The sequence below is a fragment of the Hydra vulgaris genome, chromosome 04 (assembly GCF_038396675.1).
Source record: "Hydra vulgaris chromosome 04, alternate assembly HydraT2T_AEP".
NCBI classification, from domain to species: Eukaryota; Metazoa; Cnidaria; class Hydrozoa; order Anthoathecata; family Hydridae; genus Hydra; species Hydra vulgaris.
This window is the reverse complement of record NC_088923.1, coordinates 24741428-24762995: the sequence shown is the minus strand read 5'-3', so window position 1 is coordinate 24762995 and position 21568 is coordinate 24741428. Positions and strand designations below refer to the sequence as shown.

The 21568-nt window shown below is 28.1% G+C and overlaps 1 long non-coding RNA gene across 1 annotated transcript; it reads left to right on the top strand.

Annotated features, from left to right (window-relative positions):
- Window positions 1-4961: 4961 nt before the first annotated feature.
- LOC136079038 (uncharacterized) lies at window positions 4962-5657 on the top strand. The gene is made up of 3 exons (XR_010637886.1): window positions 4962-5091; window positions 5188-5319; window positions 5520-5657. It is a non-coding gene; the product is annotated as an uncharacterized LOC136079038 (long non-coding RNA).
- The last annotated feature ends 15911 nt before the right edge of the window (window positions 5658-21568 follow it).

Here is a 21568-nt window from a genome sequence, read left to right as displayed (position 1 = left end):
GTTCACCAACCACGTAGTTTTGGTATTGGTGGGGGCGTAAGTATTTTTATCCACAACTCAATTAATTATAGTGTACCTAACGATCTCTGTGTGAATGAAATAGATTTTGAGTCATTATGTATTGAATTAAAAAATTAAAATACAAAAAACATAATTGTAAACGCGACATATAGACCACCATCAGGTAATTTAAAAAAATTTAAAACTCATCTGAAATCATTTACAACAGCTATCAATAAAACGCGAGATCATGTCTTTTTGGCTGGTGATCTAAACATTGAACTAAAAAAACATGCTTCAAATAATAATGTAAAAAATTTTATAAACACTCTTCTTCAAAATAACTTAACTCCAACAATAAACAAGCCGCCTAGAGTGACTAACAACTCTTCTACACTTTCATAATAACCGTCTTAACACAGTTATAATCGAAACTGACTTATCAGTTATTATTATTTCCCAACATTCTTAGTTACTGATAACATAATAAATAACAACATTCCTTCTAAAACTACCGTATTTAGGCAACAAATCAATGAAAGCTCTGTAAAACTGTTTCAAAACATTTAAGAAACAACGTTGATTGGAATCCGGTATTGCAATCAAACGATGCTAACAACTCATATGATCTATTTCTTAGTCAGTTCTGCAAGCAATATGAAACAGCGTTTCCTGAAAAACAAATTATTGTGAACACAAAAACAGTTATGACTCAATGGATGTCTAATGGGTTACTAAAATCCTCAAAAAGAAAACAAAAATTATATGATAAATACTTAAAAAAAAATTATAAAAACAAAATGACATATAAAAACTACAAAAATGTATTTGAAAAAACAAAAAGAAACTCTAAAAAGCTTTAGTATGCAAAGCTATTAGACAAAGCAAGCGAAAACACCAAAAAAACTTGGAATGTAATTAAAGAAGTAATTGGCAAAATTAGTTATGCGAGAAAGACTCTGCCAAAAAAAATAGCAGTTGATGAAAAAAATATTTATGATAAATCAATTATTGCTTAAAAAATAAACAGTTTTTTTTATTAATACTGGTCCAAATTTGGCATCAAAAATTCCTCTGAATTCAACTTCATTTGAGTCTTATTTAAAAAGATACGATAAAGTTATGGATAAACCTAATCTTAAATAAGTTGAATTGCTAACCGCCTTTTATAATCTTAAAACTAACAAAAGTGCTGGATTTGATAAAATTAACGTTAATGTTGTTAAACTTGTTTATGATATGATCGAACCTCATTTTTTCACATCTTTAATCTTTCTTTTAAAACAGGTATTGCCCCGGAAAAATTAAAAATTGCACGAATCACACCGGTTTTTAAGACTGGTGATGACTCTATTATTTCTAATTATAGACCTATGTCTATATTACCGTGTTTCTCAAAATTGCTTGAAAGAATAATGTACAACAGGCTATTTAACTATTTATCAGAAAACAATATGTTGTATTCAAAACAGTTTGGTTTCAAAAAAAAATGTTGCACTGAACATGCAGTGGTTGAAAAAGTCAATCAAATAACAAACGCATTATGTACTAACTACTTTACATTAGGAGTTTTCATTGCTCTGTTAAAGGCTTTTGATAATGTAAACCATAATATACTAATAAAAAAACTTGAATATTATGGAGTAAAAAATAATAACTTACTTTGGTTCAAAAGCTATTTGACCAATAGAAAGCAATTCATCCAATATGAGCAAAAACAAACAATTCTATATGCTGTAACTTGTGGTGTCCCCCAGGGCTCTATTTTAGTACCCCTATTATTCTTAGTATATATAAATGATTTAAGTTTAGCAACACTTCTTAAACTGTATTCTTTTTGCAGATGACTCCAATCTTTTTTATACCCATAGTGATATTAAAACACTTTCTTTTGAAACAGCTAACGAAGAGTTGGGTAAGGTTAATGAATGGTTTATAAGTAATAAACTGTCTCTAAATGTGGATAAAACCAAATTTATTTTATTTCATAAAGCAAATAAATTAGAAAATATTCCCATTAAACTGCCAAATCTAATAATCAATAATGCTAACATTAAAAGAGAAACTTCAGTTAACTTTTTGGGCGTAATATTAGATGAACATTTACGTTGGAGTGATCATATAAAAAGAATTGAGAGAAAGTTATCAAAAAATATTGCCATGATATATAGGGCTAAACCATTTCTAAATAATAAATCTTTTAAAAATTTATATTTTTCTTTCATTCATTCTTACTTGGTTTATTGTAATATTGCATGGGCAAGTACAAATCATACAAAATTAAAAAAATTGTATATTAAACAAAAACATGCCTGCAGAATATTATTTGGAGCTGATAAAATTGTACCATGCGAGTTCATGCGAGTTGTACCATTTCTCTTCTGCGTATACTGGGCGCATTAAATGTTTATAAAATAAACTTACATCAAGTTTTAATGTTCATTAATGTTCATGTAACAAAAATGGGACCATCTCCTTAAATATTTCAGTCCTATTTTGAAAAAGTAGTACATAAATACCCGACAAAATTTTCAAATAATAACTACATTGTCCCTAAATATAATTCAATACAAATTACTAATTCAATTCAATATCGTGGACCCTATTTGTGGAAAAACTTTCCTAATATTGCAAATACGAAAAAAGTTAGTATACATCAGTTTAAAAATGAATCCAATCAAGTGTTATTACTTATGTAATTTAACATATCCGATTTTAAAGGCCTCTTTTAAACTAAAGTTCAATTATATAAAATATGTCTCAGAATTTATCAACTTTTATTATTATTTTTTTTTGTGTTTGTTTATTCATTATTTCAGTTATGGTGTTTCCTCTAATCTTAAAAGTTATTGCTTAAATCTTAGTTCTTGAGCATTTTTCTTTTTAACTATTAATGAATTGTTATTTATATTACTTTTAATTAAATTGGTTTTAAAATATACATATATAAAACGGTTTTTTAAAATTGAGTACTCTTTTATTTTCAATTTTTGTTCTTTATTTAAATATTACTTTATTACAAATTGTTTATATTTTTATTTTCATATTTTTCAATAAATATATTTAAAATTATATTTTACCCGGCATGACATGAGCATCACTGATGCTGATAAAGAGGTTTTAACGATTGAAATTTTAACCAATAAATTAAAAAATAAAATTCTAAGTTGCTGTTATCGCCCACCTTCCGGTGAAATTAAAAATTTTAATTCGTTTTTATGTAAAAACGTTATTAAAAAAAAGTAACCGCGAAAATAAATTTATCTACTCATTGGGTAATCTGAATTTAGATTGTTTTCAATACCACGTCATTAATAAAATTAAAAAGTTTTATAATGGCATTCTCGAAAATGGTGCGATTTCTTTGATTAGCAAACCGACAAGAATAACTCAATCAAGTGTTTTTTTAATTAATAATATTTTAACCACTGTCGTTTTTAACGTATCCTAAAAAAAAAGGCATAACTAAAAATGACATATCTGATCATTTTCCTGTTTTCTTTTCGATAAATATAGATAATAAATTACTTCGTAATGAAAAACGAGTTTTCAAAAAGTGAATTTTTACAAATAAAAAACCTTGAATCTTTTAAAGAACAATTATCTTTAATTGATTGGAACTTTATTAACGCCTCTGATAATACAAACTTAGTTTATAACTCCTTTTTTAAAACTTTCTATGATATTTACGACACAAATTTCCCTGAAGTTCATTTAAATCTAAAAGTATTAAATCGCCTTGGATTACAAAGGGTTTGCGTAAGTCTTCAAAAATTAAACAAAAATTATACATTAATTACTTAAAATGTAAAACAAATGAAAATAAAATTATATATAAAAATTACGCTAAACTTTTTTAAAGCCTCAAAAAAAAAGCAAAAAAAAAATATCATTTAAATTTACTAGGTAAATATAAATTAAATTTTAAGCGCACTTGGTTTATAGTAAGAGAAATTACTGGCAGCAAAAAAAGTACATCTCACCCTGTGCCAAACATGGTTAAACATAGTAATGCATTTTTATATGATAAAAGACAAATTGCGGAAGAGTTTAATAAATATTTTGTGTCTGTAGGACCAAATCTTGCAAAAAACATTCCTATAGCAAACAGCTTAATGATTGATCTATGTTTCCCTCTAAACTCTTACTTGAACTCTTTTGAATTATCTTTTGAAGAGTTTGAAATTGCATTTAAAATGTTGAAATCTAACAAAGCAGTAGGCCATGATGGTATTAACGGCAACATTATTATAAGTTCATTTGATGTTTTAAAAGATATATTCTTTAAGATTTTTTCGATATCAATTAAACAGGGAATTTTTCCACAAGCTCTAAAATTAGCAAAAGTCATACGAATATTAAAAGGCGGTGACGTTGAGAATATATGTAACTATCGTCCAATTTCACTACTTTCTGTATTCTCTAAAGTTTTAGAAAGAATTTTGTACAATAAAATTTATAATCATCTTACTATAAACAATTTATTATACGGCAACCAATATGGATTCCAAAAAAACCATTCCACTGAACATGTCATTTTACAATTTACAAGAAATATATCTGACTGCTAACCTACCCAGCCGGCACAACTCCGTAAAAAGTTACTAGTGGTTTCCGTTGCGTGTTTAAAACCCCCGAAAACACAAAGAATAATACGTGTCAAGAATAGGGTTTTGATTCCGTGAAATTTACTACTACCATTTACCAAAAAACCATAATTTATAGACTTAACTGGTTTGGAAACTCCGTAAAATCTATTGTTAAAATATATTGAGTACATATATATATATATATATATATATATATATATATATATATATATATATATATATATATATATATATATATATATATATATATATATATATATATATATATATATATATATATATATATATATATATATATATATATATATATATATATATATATATGTACTCATACTTAATTATTGTATTTAAACCAGAATATGTTTCTTTTAATAAGCAAAAATACATTGGAATGGATTTTAGTCATTTTTCTACAATTGTAAAGAAGCCAATGAGAGAAGATTTAGTTGCTGTTGAGACTAGAAGCAATTTCTGGGAAAGGGTAATATTTTTTAGTTTTTAATAAAAAAAGTTTTAAAATAAAAATAGTTCCTTGATATTTATGGTGAATTCCCTTCTTGTGAATTTTATGTTGTAGGAGCTGAACCTGCATCACATAATCATGATACTGACAATAAAATTTTTGATAGAAAACTTCAGAGTTTCGATAATGATGACAATGTTTTTCTTAACAAATGTTAGGGAATAGTAACAAAGTAGATCTATTCAGGTACTTTCAGCACGAGTGAAATGTGTGCACTGGGATTACAAAAAAATTTCAATTGTTGGTTTATATACACAATCCCAACTTTTTTAGATTTATACAAGTTTTTTTGTTTGTTTTTTAAATTTTATTTTTTCTATCTATATAAGATTTTTTATTTATTTATTTGTTATGTAAATTATATAAATGTATGTATTTTAAACCAGGGTATATGAAATTCAACAAGCAAAGTAACAATGGATATGGATTTAAGTCAACCATTAAAGATATCAACATTTTTAAATAAACATCCAATTAGAAAAGATGCACTGGTTTAATTGCTGATGAAAACAATTCCAATGAATCTCTACTTTCAGTAAAAAGTGAATATTTTTTTATCATTGATTTCAATATTTTACTTAGTGATTTATGTTTTTTAATGGTGAGGTTTATTTACAAAATAAAGTCTCCAATTTAGAGTGAGGACTATAAAAAAACACAATTTTACAGGAGGAGTGAGTGGATAGTGATGGAGGTGATAGATAAGTAAAGAATAAATTTAACCATTAAAAATCATTACTCCAGTACTTTCAAACAGTTAAACAAATGTATTTTTTAGATTGTACTATACAAAATAATATAATATGATGTTCTTATTTTTGCTATTATAAATTTTGTCTTTTCTCAAATAAATAAAGGCGATTCATCAAAATCATATAACAATAAAGGAGGTCGACCAAAAAATCATACAAATGAAACAACTCCAATGGATAATGCAACATTACAGCGCAAAATAGTTAAGTAAATAGGATTAAGAAAACTGTGGATATGTCTGTTAGTCTATTACAACAGCTTCTAGATAAAGATTCCAATGTTACATTTGAACAGGTTACCTCAATAGACGAGTTAGTCAAATTTGAGATCCAACTTGAAGACAATGTAGTTAAAGATGCAATGGGAACTGTTGGCAAGGATACAAAAGCGCATTGCTATGCTGTTTGTATTCGATCTTGACGGAGGAAGTGTAATCAAAAGTCAACGTATTGTATAGTAACCATGTGCCAAACAAGATTAATACTGACCTTTTGTGATTAAGACGTACCTTTAATTTTTTTGAGCTCATGATGCCAAGAGGCTGAACAATATATACGTTGTCTTTTAATTGCAGTTGTTTAGGTGGCATATATATTTTGTTATTTGAAGGAAGAAATTTAGAAATTGTAATGAAATTTAGTATTTCGTTATAAATATAATGTAAGTAAAATATAATGAAATTAACATGTTTTAGTCAAAGTCAATCAAAGCTTAAAAAGTTTATCTAAGTTGATTGATAAAATATCATAAATTATTGATAAATAGTTAATAAAAACTAGTTTGCATGACCTTAGTATAAACTCGCAGCGGGCTTTAATCTTACAAGAAATCTACGTATTTTTTGCTAGGACTATGTTGTACCAATTTAAGAATTAATTTCCATATTAAAATTTAATTTATACGTGTTTGAAGATATATATAACCTAATAAAGTAATTAAATTAGATACGTATTTAAAACCTCATAAAACACGTGTTTAAAACTTCTTGCAACACGTGTTTAAAACCTTATAAAACACGTATTTAAAACCACAAAAAACACGTGTCAAACTCCAGTAAAACTACCCGTGAAATCCACGTGTTTTTGGTTTACGCCTGGATCGTAACAAACACGTGTCTAAACGGGTTTTAATTCCGAGATTAAAACTAGATGTGCCGGCTGGGTAATGACAATTATGTTTGCTGATGATTCTAGATTATTTCTTTCTCATAAAAACATTTTTACACTTTTTAGCAACATGAACATTGAACTAGCCAAAATTTCCGAATGGTTTAGATTAAACAAACTATCATTAAATATTGATAAAACCAAATGGATTCTTTTTCATCCTTATGGTAAAAAGCACCAGCTGCCTAGCAACTTATCCTTTCTTTTTATCGATAACATAATTATTAAAAGAGTTCTAGTGACAAGATATTTAGGTGTATATATCGATGAAAATCTTACTTTGAAAAGCCACATTGCTAACTTGTGCAATAAAATTTCAAAGAGCATAGGCATTTTATACAAAATAAGAAACTTTCTAGATAAACATACCTTAATTCAGTTATATTATTTGCTAATTCATTGCCATATTAATTATGCAAACATTGCTTGGGGTAGCACTTATAAAAGTAAACTTAAACCTCTCTATCGGCAACAGAAACATGTAGCACGCCTTATAAATTTCAAGGACCGTTTTGCTCACGCCAAGCCTCTTTTATATAATTTGAAAGCATTCAATATATATGAGTTAAATGTTTTTAATATTCTTTGTTTTATGTATAAATGCAAGACCCATTTACCACCCGTTTCTTTTCGTAACTTGTATTTACAAAGAGATAGATATAAATATATTTTAAGGAACGATAATTTAATTCGACAACCATTTTCTCAAACTAATTTTGGAAAATTTTTTATTTCATTTCGCGGACCATTTATATGGAATAGTATAGTTCTAAATACTTCTAAAGATTTTTCTCAAGAATGTAATTTTGATTTTTTTAAACAAAATCTTAAAAAACTCATTTTTTCATCTGATAATATACTAATCTACTTTTAAATTTTTAAATTTTTTGAAAATCCCTTATCTATATTAGTATATGTATATATTTAATGTATATTCTTTTTTATTTATTTTTTTGTTTGTTTTTTTATCCACAAGCAATTAGCGGTTTCTCTGTGACAAGACCTGATGGTCTTCTTTGAGTAATCTGCGTTCTTTATATTTATTTTTAATATTTATTTCTTAACGATATCTTGACTTGTTAACTTTTATTATTGTAACAAAGTTTTGTTTATTTAAATTGTAATAAATATTGTAATAAAGAACAAAAAAAAATACTTTGTATAATTACGTATATAGCGTGGCTCTTGCAAATACGTGCTCTTTAATTAATTAATTTATTTTTTGTTTTTCTTTTTTACTTTTCTTTTAGTTTTTCTTGTTTACTTGATTATTAATCTTAACATGAATATTGTTTTTGAAGTATTTCTTAAACTGATCGTTATTTATTTTTACATTTATAATATTTGATAAATAGTTTGTAAAGTATAAATATATTATACGGCTATAGCAAATACGCACCATTGGAGCACGGTGATAAGACAAAATAATGTCTACTACTTGCCCCGCCAGTGTTTATATTTATAAACTTTTAAATTTTAAAAGTTATTAAACGGCGAAATAAATAAGTTAAAAAAAAAAAAAAAAAAGTAAAAAGGAAGCGATATTTCAAAAGTTACGTTCTTGTCCAAAAAACACATTGATATCTCCCATGCGCATTCGCAAATCCTGACAATATTATAGTGAATGCTGAAATGGTCAATAAGGTAGTTTCTGTGTAATTTTTGTCACTTTCTGATGAAAGGCTCTTAAGATAAACGCAGTTCGTCAGCTTACCCTTGCGGCCAACTAACCCCGGTCTCCTCTATATTCCAATACAAATACAACGTTTTACCAAACGTTTATCAATATAGCCTACCTGGTGCCCGTACCATTGGTACTGTTGATACCTTGCCGTTAATTATTTTTATTAATACCATTTTTTATATTCGATAAGAGCTGGATACAGTGCTGTTAAGAGTTTTATTTTACAATAATATATACAATATTTAAATTTTACAATATTTAAATAACCGATTCTCAAGTTGTTGTTACATTTTATTTTTTTTGTGTTTATTTTAAACATGGATAGTTTTGTAATGTGCTTATTGAAAACTTTTAAAATCAATAAAAATAAATATATAATCAAGCTCATACATTAGATATATTTTCTACAATTAAACTTGATTGTACAAAAAAATTTCATAAATGCCCTGACCCCAAGTTAGTACTTAAAATTTTTTACAAAAGTTTTTTAATTAATGTAAAGGTTTCTACAAAAGACATTACGGTCAATTTTTGCCCAGTTTTTAGCGCAACTTTACGTCTTTTGCTGGACCCTTTAAACTCAACTAATTTAAAAATTGCCCTTCAAAATGGTTTTGAGTTTTTTAACAGATTACTTTATAAGAGGTCTTTCAAACATTTTTATTTTTTGTTCACATTTTTGTATTTGAAATAATAAATGAAGAAATTTTATTGAACAAAGTTTGTTTATTAAAAAAACAATTGATTTTAAATAAAAAACAAATTATCCATTTTCATAGAAGTATTTTTTTTTCTTTTAACTTTTATTTAAAATAATTTGTTTAAAATAAATTATTGGAACCTAAATTTGGAACAAAAATTTACGGAAATAAAACTATTGCCGGTAAGATAATAATTCGTAAACTTGAGGTCTTTATCGGTGGTGTAAGCAGCCAAATTAACGACGAAGAGCTTAAACTGTATATGGAAACTGAGTTAGGCATCACGCCTATATCTATTACCTGAAATAGAGAAAACGAGTACAAAAGGGTATAAATTCCATCGATGACCAACATTTCGAAACTAACGCATATCATAGAAAATTATATTAATCAAAATGGCTTCAAACAGCATATTAAAGAAAGAAAAAACTGCAAAACCGTTTCGTATGTGTACTTTAATTGTCAGGGACTTAAATCAAGTATTAAATATACTGAGACCTTAATAACTTCTAATGGCATAACATTTCTATGCAAACACTAGGTATCAAAACTCGAGTATTCTAGAATCAAAAATATTTGCAAAAACTCCCATTTATTCCTTTTCACCCAGGCAAATAAACACGAACAGGATCGACCTTTTGGAGGAAATGCACTAAACTCTTAGAATACCTTATTTTACTCATATTATGGAGATAAAAGAAACTCATCAACTTCAATTTGGTTTTAATAATAGGAACTCAACCCTCCATGCTGAATATATTGTAAGCGAAACAATTAGGCATTATAACCGCAACAATTGCAACCGCAAATGTGACGAAGCACATAAATAAAAATAAATATTGGCGGGGCAAGAAGAAGACTAATTTAGCCTTATCACCGAGCCCTATTCTCACGCATTTACAAAAACCGTAATATTTAAATATCTATAGTTAACAAACTATTTATTAAAAAAAAAAAAAAAATATATATATATATATATATATATATATATATATATATATATATATATATATATATATATATATATATATATATATATATGTAAAATAGATAACAATTCGTTGTCTTTTAAAGAAAAACTTAAAGAATAAAAATTTAAGGAAAGAGTAAGATCAAGTGAATAAGAAAAAATAGATAATATATTATCATTTGCTTAAAACTTAAAAATTTAAACTAAGATTTAAAAATAAAAAGTAAATAAATTAATATACACCATAGAAATAACATAAATAAATAAGTCTACTTCATAGAAATAAGGTAAATAATTTAGCAAACGCCGTAGAGGTAATACCATAATTTAGGTAATAAAAATAAAAAAATTAAAATTAAAATGTTGACACACTTAGTGGCATAATTTTTGTATTAATTATTTTTTGTATTTGAGTTTTAATTAAAAAAAATATTTAAAATCAGATATATTAAAATCCATAAGTAAGAATGCCTGTTTTTATTTATTTTTAAACTACTCTATACTGGTTTTATGTGTATTTACAATTTTGGGAAACATTTTCCACAAGTAAGGTCCACGATAAAGAACTGAATATGAAGTTAGTTTTGAATTATATTTTGGGACAACAAAGTTGTTACTTAAAAATTTTGTTGGATATTTATGAACTATTTTGTCAAAATAGGATTGAAATATTTTAGGAGATAATCCTATATTTGCTTTGTACATGAACATTAAAACTTCGTGTGAGTTAATTTTATATATATTTAATGCTCCAAGTATACGCAGAAGAGGCTCACAAGGTAGAGTTCTATTAGCTCCAAAAATTATTCTGCACGCGTGTCTTTGTTTACAGTACAACTTTTTTAATTTTGTATGGTTTGTACTTGCCCATACAATATTGCAAGAAATCATATAACAATGAATAAAAAAGAAATATAAACTTTTTAAAGAACTACTGTTTAAAAACGGTTTAGTCCTATATATCATTGCTAAATTTTTTGATATTTTATTTTCAATACTTTTTATATGTAAACTCCAACGTAAATTTTCATCTAAGATTACGCCTAGAAAGTTTACTGAGCTTTCTCTTTTGCCCTCTGAGCCCTGGGGAATCCCACAAGTTACGGCAGTCGGAAATGTTTGTTTTTGTTCGTAAACTATAACTTGTTTTCTATCGGTCAAATAACTTTTGAACTAAAGTAAATTGTTATTTTTTACACCATAGTGTTCAAGTTTTTTATTAGTATATTATGATTAACGGTATCGAAAGCTTTTGATTTGTATCTTATGCATACTTCAAATTCTCGTATATGTATGTGTTTAGAATTATAGATAGATTGTAGAACTGTTAACTCTCACCCCAGTTTATTCAATTTGTTCTGACTCTAATATTTCTTTAATCGATTTAGCTTAGTTGCAATTCTTCTGCAAGAAATCTAAAACAGTTTTATTTTACAGGTAATGTTTGAAGTTAATAATTAGACTTGAAAAGACTTGTAAATAACCTTGGTCTTTTATTGCCATTACGTTTGGATTTATCGCTATGCTTAAAGCTAAATTCATTAACGTGATATCTAATTCACTATGGCTAAGATTTACAACTTTTTTTACTTATAGTCAATAACTTAATAAAAATTGACTTAAACAAGTAAAGAATACTTAAAAAGTATTTATGATTGTGTTTAGCATTAAAAATATTTGGCGTTGTCAGTAAAAAAAAAAAAAAAGCATAACTTTAATCAACTTTACTCTCTTAAAGAGTAAAACCGTGTCTTCATAAAGGCATAAAACCAGTCTTTACCAGGCTTGCCGTTTTAAATAAATGCAATTGATTTTCGCGTTTAAGGTAGCCACATACAAGTTCTAGGATTTCATTTGGGGTGAACCATAACCCCAGTCACCAAGTAATTGGAACGCATGCACAATAAATATTTCTGTTTCATTTGAGAGTACCGTTGTTGTACCTGAGCCATGGAAGCCTTTGCTGTTGTTATTTTTGCGATCTTTGAGCATTGAGACTGGAACGCCATATTTGAATGTAGCTTTTCTCAGTGATATTTTACTTTCTTTCATATCAGTTAATGTGGCTAGTATATCGTCTTTCTTGTATGCTTTTGCTTTTTTTAGTTGACATGTTAAAGTGAGTTCATTGAATTGAGAATTGAGTAAGGGATGATTATATTGAGAAATAATATAATAATTGGTTTTTAATGAGTAAGAGATGATTATATTAACAAATAACATTATAGTTCATTTTTAATTAAAACGGAATTAACACTAAGTTAATTAGATAAAGATAGGCGCTTAGCCACTTAGTCACAAATAAAAAAAAGTAATTAATCGAGTGTGCGGTTTTATCAGAAAAATAAGTTTTTTTTACTTTTTTGATTTTTATTTAACTTTTTGTTTTAGCTACATAAAAACTATACTATCAGAATTAAATCTCCAACAAGATTGTGCTAAAATTATTTTTATATCAGTTTCGGTTCAAGCCCTATTTTGCTCGCAACGATATAAAATATATAAAAAAATTTGACTCCCTGTTAAAGTTATATAAAAAAAAAAAAAGAATTGAATCCGGTGACGCGAAATAGATTAACTCCCCAAAAAGTTAACTCCCGGTTAAAACATTTTAACTCCCCGGTTAATCTATTTCGAAATAAATTAACCCCGGGAGTTAAATTATTTTAAAATATAGCGAAATGGATTAACCGGGGGCTTAAGTATTTCTAACCCCCACTGAAATAAATTAACCCCCTATAATACGCGTTTTAAATAATTTAACTTATAATATCTACAAAATTGTGTAAGTATTCTATTTTAAAATTTTTTAAAAATATATCTAGTATTATATATATTAAAATATATAATATATAAATATTTAGTGAGCGTTGAATAAAACTACTTTATAATACTTTATATGTTTATTTTTGACAAGCCTTTATAATATATATAAAAAGGAGATCAAAACAATAGTATTAGTAGAATAATAGTATTAGTAGAAGTTCGTGCAATACTATAACTATTGTTTTGATCTACTATTACTATTGTTTTGATACTAATACTTCAAAACCATTCTCTTTTGCTAATAATTTCTAAGGTTATAGAGTTTATATCTATTCTATTGTATATTATATTATCTATACTATACTCTCTCTCTCTCTCTCTCTCTCTCTCTCTCTCTCTCTCTCTCTCTCTCTCTCTCTCTCTCTCTATATATATATATATATATATATATATATATATATATATATATATATATATATATATATATATATATATATATATATATATATATATATACATATATATATACATACATATATATGTGTGTGTGTGTGTCTGTGTGTGTGTGTGTATTAATATATACTAGTTAGCTATATAAACTCTATTATATATATATATATATATATATATATATATATATATATATATATATATATATATATATATATATATATATGTATGTATGTATGTATAAATATACATATATATATATATATATATATATATATATATATATATATATATATATATATATATATATATATATATATAGATACATATTGTATAGATATATTATTATTATATTTTTTCTTTGATAGAAAAAAATTATTATTTTGTGCATACCGTTACCTAATATGGTTAGAAAATACAAACGTCTAACTCATCGACAATCCTTGGAAGAAAATTCAATGAAAGCATCTATTGAACCAGTAATAAAGAAGGAAATGGGGTATAAGAAGGCATCGTTAATGTTTTATATCCCAACAACGATACTGCGAGACAGAATAAAAAGACTTCAGCAAGGGAGTTTAGAACTAAGTAGTTGTTCAGTAAAAAAACTTGTGAATTTTAAATCAGTTTTTAACCTTGAACAAGAGTAAGAGTTAGCTAAACACCTAATTTTTCTAGAGAGTTGCTTGTTTCCAGTTACAATGAAAGATTTGAGAGAATTGGCATTTCAGCTAGCTGAAAAGAACAAGATGTCACATAGCTTTAACAAAAAATCAGGAATGGCAGGCTACCAGTGTGCAGAAAGCTTTTTAAAACACAATCCTGTTATTTCTTTGGGTATGCCAGAGGGAACTTCTGGAGCTAGACCAATGGGATTTAACCGACCTGCTGTGAATAAAATTTTGAACTATTGACTAAAAGCATAGATGAAAATAATATAACTCCAAATAATATATTTAATGTTAACGAGACAGGAATTTCTTCAGTACCAAAAAAAGTGTCAAAAGCAATTGCTAAGATGGGTAAAAAACAAGTTGCTACTCTAACATCAGCTGAACGAGGGAAAATCATAACAATCAAAATGTGTATGAGTGCCTCCGGTATATAGGTGCCCCCTTGATTATTTTCCCCCATGTTAGAGCTCCCAAGTATGTTAATATTATTGAAACAGCTCCTCCGGGTACTATTGCATCATATCACCCTAGTGGTTGGATGCAAACAGATATATTTTTGAAGTGGTTTGACCATTTTCTGTCCTTTGTAATGCCATCCAAAAAAAGACCTGTACTGCTATTATTAGATGTTCATGCAACACATACAAAAAATATGGAGTTCATAATGAAAGCACGTGAAAATCGTGTTACTGTTATTTACTTTCCACCACATTGTTCACACCATCTGCAGCCGCTAGATGTCTCCTTAATGGCACCATTTAGTAGCAACTATTCGAACAAAGTTCGTATTTGGCTGCGTACACATTATCCTAGAGTTTTGACCGAATATCAGATTCCAGAACTATTTGGAATAGCTTATATGAAATCTGCAAACATGTTGACAGCTGTAAATTGTTTCAGAAAGACTGGAATAAGTCCACTTAATCCTGAAGTTTTTGATGATTGGATGTTTGAGCCTTCAGAAACAACCAACAGGTCATTTCCTGAGATGGATTCAGCAACACCAAATCTAACTACCAAGTCTCAAACACCAACTATTTCACTGCAAGAATTATCCCTGACATCTTGCTCTGAATCAGAAACTTGTACCACGAAAAGTATACCCCCGGCGATTTTTGTTTAATAACATTTTCAAAAACTGTTGCATTTTTTTCTAAATTGCTAAAATTAAAAGCTTTTTTTTGTTGTTGTTGTTTGTTGAAATACACTGATAAAAAAACACAGGTCGTTTTTATTTTTATATTTCATTAATCTAAACCTTACGGGGGCTGTTATGACCCCACTTCCCTATATATATATATATATATATATATATATATATATATATATATATATATATATATATATATATATATATATACATATATGTATATATATATATATATATATATATATATATATATATATATATATATATATATATTATAACAGATTCTATCTGTTGACCAGCCTTGCACCCCTTCTTCATCTATTAGGCTGGCGCAGATGTATTTTTAATACATTGTTTCCAGTTTAGGATGTTGAATGCTGGATCTTCTTGACTCAATGCATGGGGTTGCTTGTGTCACTGTTTTTACGACTAGGCAACTCATTCTATTATCTCCTTAGAGGGTACAGCTCTAAAACTCAGTTTTATGGTTCTGAGGCCGGCTGGTAGTCAGGTTTCCCGAACTCTGTGGTAGCTCTCAGAGAGGCTGATTCCATCAACAGCTGAAAAATATCAAAGTATTAACAGTGCCATGTTGCGCATGGATGGTGTCCCTGTTTGTACTTTTGGTGTGCATTGCGGAGGCCACATTTGGAGCCCTTTGTTACGGCTTAGGGTTTATTAGTAGTAATGAGGCAATTGCTTGGGCTATTAAACGGTGTTCTGAGTACTATCTATGCTTTGAGTCAAGTTCTTCAAACTAATTTAAAAATGAATAAAGTACCAAAAACTATAAAACACAAAAAACCATCATCATCACCAAGTTCTCTAAACCTATCATTCACTAATATTCGTGGTCTTCGAAGTAACTTTTCTTCTGTTGAGTCTTATCTCTTGCAAAGTTCACCAGACCTACTTGCTCTTTGTGAGACTAATTTGAGTTCAGCTGTCTCATCTTGTGATCTTAGTGTTGATGGTTATCTTCCTCTGATTCGTAAAGACTCCAATAGTCACATGCTTGGCCTGGGCATTTACATTCGTAAGAATTCACCTGTTTGTCGTGAAACTAGGTTTGAATCCACAGACTATTCTTTCATGTGCTTTCGTTTAGCACCACTTCACTCTATTGCCTTTCTCTTTGTTCTATATCGCTCTCCTTCATCTCAAGACTGCACTCTTTTTGATGTTATTTCCGATCATATTGATCAAACCCTCTCTCTTTATCCATCAGCTAATATAGTTGTTGTCGGTGACTTTAATGCTCACCACTCTGAATGGCTTGGCTCTAGTGTCAGTGACTCTGCAGGCATTAAAGCCCACAACTTTTGCCTTTCTCAATCCCTAACTCAAATAGTCAACTTTCCAACTCGCTTTCCTGACAACCCGAATCATTTACCTTCTCTACTTGACTTATGTCTTGTTTCTGATCCTAGTCAGTGCTCAGTTTCTTCACATTCACCCTTAGGTGCTTCTGATCACAGTTTGATCTCTTTAAAACTAATATCTCATTCTTCTTCATCACCTGAATCCCCCTATTATCGAACCTCTTACAACTACAGTAAAGCTGACTGGGGTTCTTTCCGTGATTTTCTTCGTGATGGCCCTTGGGTAGAAATCTTTCTACTTCCTGTCGACAAATGTGCTTCTTACATAACTTCGTGGATTCAGGCAGGCATGGAATCTTTTATTCCCTCTCGACGATTCCAGGTCAAGCCTTACTCTCCTCCATGGTTTTCCTCACACTGTGCTGCTGCGATTGCCAATCGAAACCGTTACTTCCATATTTATCAGCAAAACAATTCTCCAGAAAACAGACGTCTGTTTATTACTGCTAGAAACAACTGTAAAAAGGTTTTGTCTAACACCAAAACCCGCTATTCTCAGGTCATGAAATCTCGTATCTCATCTCAAAAATTAGGCTCTCGTGACTTCTGGAGAATCTTTAATAATATCAATAATAAGGGCAAATCTATAATTCCACCTCTCTTGTATGGTTCAGACTTTGTCACCTCACCTAAAGACAAAGCCGAACTGTTTTCTAAAAACTTTTCATCAATATCATCTCTTGATTCCACTAATTGCGTCCTACCTGATATTGCCAACAAACAGGTTGATCCATTGCTTGACATTCATATCACTTCAGCATCTGTATCTAAAGTGATCTCCTGCCTAGACTCTTCTACAGCTTGTGGCCCAGACAACATACCTGTTATTGTCTTGCAGAAGTGTTCTCCGGAGCTGTCGTCTATACTCTCAAAACTATTCAACAAGTGCTTATCAGAGTCTTGTTTTCCAGCCTGCTGGAAAGCCGCATCTATTATCCCTATCTTCAAAAATTCTGGGGAGCGATCTGATTCGTCTAACTATCGTCCCATAAGTCTTCTTCCTATCATAAGCAAGGTTTTTGAATCTTTAATTAACAAACACTTAATTTCTCATCTTGAATCTAATAACTTGCTTTCTGACCATCAATATGGATTTCGATCTTCTCGTTCTACAGCTGATTTGCTAACAGTAATAACTGATAGATTTTATCGTGCATTAGATGAAGGTGGAGAGGTTAAGGCCATCGCTCTTGACATTTCAAAAGCGTTTGATAAAGTTTGGCATGCTGGTCTTCTCCATAAGCTTTCTTCTTATGGTGTATCCGGCAACATCTTTAAGATCATTGAAGTTGTCCTCGATGGACAACACTCTTCTTCTTATTCTGTAACTTCAGGGGTTCCTCAAGGTTCTATTCTTGGCCCTATACTTTTTTTAATTTATATTAACGATCTTCCAGATATTCTCACATCTAAGGTGGCATTGTTTGCTGATGATACTACCATTTATTCTTGTCGTGATAAGAAACCAACACCCTCTGATTGCCTGGAGGGGGCATTTGAGCTTGAAAAGGATCTCACTTCTGCTACAGCATGGGGCTCACAGTGGCTGGTGAACTTTAATTCAGATAAAACTCAATTTTTTTCAGCCAATCGTTATCGCAATAATTTAGATCTTCCTATATTTATGAACGGTGATGTACTCGATGAGTCACCTACTCTTCATCTTCTTGGATTAACTCTTACTTCGAATCTTTCTTGGAAACCATATATCAAATCGGTTGCAAAATTAGCATCTGCTAAGGTTGCATCTCTTTATCGAGCTCGCCACTTTCTTACTCTGGATTCTATTCTCTATCTCTATAAATTTCAAATCCGGCCTTGTATGGAATACTGTTGCCATATCTGGGGCGGATCTTCTAATGATGCCTTTTCTCTTTTAGACAAGGTGCAAAAACGCATTGTAAACATAGTTGGACCTGCTCTTGCAGCCAACCTCCAACCATTATCACATCGTCGTAATGTTACTTCTCTTTTTCTTTTCTACAAATACTATAATGGGCACTGCTCTAAAGAGCTAGCGTCTCTTGTGCCATCTACTAAAATTCATTCTCGTGTTACTCGTCATTCAATTAAGTGTCATCCTTTTTCTGTGACTGTTCCTAAGTGCTCCAAAAACGCATATTCGTCTAGTTTTTTTCCTCGAACATCAGTTCTTTGGAATTCGCTTCCTTCATCTTGCTTTCCTGATTCATATAATTTGCAATCTTTTAAATCGTCTGTCAATCGTTATCTTGCTCTACAACCTTCATCTTTTCTCTTACAGTAACTTCCAACTTTAATTAGTGGCTGCTTGCAGCCTTGTTGGAAGCGAAGATGTTTAAAAAAAAAAAAAAAATATACATATATGTATATATATATATACATATGTATATATATATATATACATATATGTATATATATATACATAAATGTGTATATATATACATATATGTATACATATATATATATATATATATATATATATATATATATATATATATATATATATATTTTAGGGTGCGGTTGTGCCTCTCTATAGGGGCACAACCGCTATTTTTACTAAGTTTAATTTTTGTGTTATAACATTTTCAAAAACCGTTTTATTTGTTTCTTAATTGCAGCAATTTAAAGCTTAATGATGTGTTTATCAAAATACACTGTTAAAAAAGCGTATGCCGTTTTTATTTTCATACTCTATTAATCTAAACGTTACGGGGGCTGTTATGCCCCCACTTCCCCTATATATATATATATATATATATATATATATATATATATATATATATATATATATATATATATATATATATATATATATATATATATATATATATATATATATATATATATATATATATATATATTTATATATATATATATATATATATATATATATATATATAAATATATATATATATATATATACATATATATATATATATATATATATATATATATATATATATATATATTGCCACTATTAATATATGGTATTATAATCGTAGAAATATAATTTATAGGGGAAGTGGGGGCTGTTATGCCCCCACTTCCCCTATATATATATATATATATATATATATATATATATATATATATATATATATATATATATATATATATATATATATATATATATATATATATATATATATATATATAAATATATATATATATACATATATATATATATATATATATATATATATATATATATATATATATATATATATATATATATATATATATATATATATATATATATATTGCCACTATTAATATATGGTATTATAATCGTAGAAATATAATTTATATCCATATCAATAACTAATTAACAGATTTAAAAACAACACATTTGGAAAACATCAAGTTAAAACTTTTTTTGTAATTCGTATAAGTTGTTCCAAGGGAGTTAAAATATTACGGGAGTTAATTTGTTTCGCCGACAGGGGTTAATTTATTTCAAGGGGAGTTAATCTATTTCGAAATAGATTAACTCCCCGGGTAATTTTTTACGCAACGGGAGTTAATTTATTATGGGGGTTAATTTATTTCATGACACCGGCATATAATTTTATTAATTCGAGTAGAGGAGATAGTTCTGTATTTGAATCTATTTTTATTTTTTTCATAGCTATATCCGTTTAGTATTTACTTGATAATTTCGATCAGTGTACGGAATGATATGGTTTGTGGTTTGACCCGGTTTTACTCTATCTTTTTTAATGGTAAAGCTAGCACTTAAAATTTTTTTCATTGATTAATTTAAATTTACCCTCTTTCCTACAATACAAAATAGTAATCTTTATGTGACTTCATTTAAATAATATTCATGTCTTGATACCACTATTCATAGACAAAAAAAACTTAAAGCGAGAACTTTTTTTCAAACGAAGCTTTCAAGAATATGTGTTTCTAACTGAAAATAAACTTTTTTTTTTAAGAAACTTTTTGTGTTGATAAAAAAAAAAGACAAAAAAATAACTGGAAAGTTTTTTAATTTTTATATTTAATCGAAATAATAAGAAATCGTAAAATAAGTATAAAATTGTTTAAGTATAAAATAAGTATAAAATAAGTATAAAATTGTAACCAAAATAGCTAAAAGTAAAGAAATTGTAAAATAAAAGTTTAAAAAACCATAAAAATCAACAAAAAAACTCATCAAGCGTTTATATATACACTTGATGAGTTTTTTGTTGTTGTTTTCTTTAATTTTACATATTAATTTCTATATCAATGAAATTTCTTGGGATACAATATAAAAAAAATATCTTACGTTGTTTATCCAGAATTTAAATACTACATATAAAGATTATGAAAATATATTAAGTTTATTGGGCTGCCATATAAAAGATAAAAGAAAAATCTTACGTTGTTTATCCAGTACTTTTTAACTCATTGACTCCATGATAACATTAGATAATCGTTTTGTTTCAAGAAATACCCTCAATGAATTACTAAATATAAAAATTATAAAAAATATTCCAATTATCTTAAAACTATAAACACATTGTGATCTACACAAATGTAACTATAAATATTCTGCATTTCAATAAAAGATTTCAATACATTAAACATGTTTAACTTGCAAAGGAATAAAGCAAAAGCATATAGAAAGATCATCATTACTATTTGATGTCTTCATGTGCTAACGCTTGATACTTCTCGACCTCCAATACTTCTGCAATCTTTTTCCCCAACTATGTGTCAGGTGATAAAAAAAGTCATATAAACAGTTTTGCACCTAATTTCTAAAAACA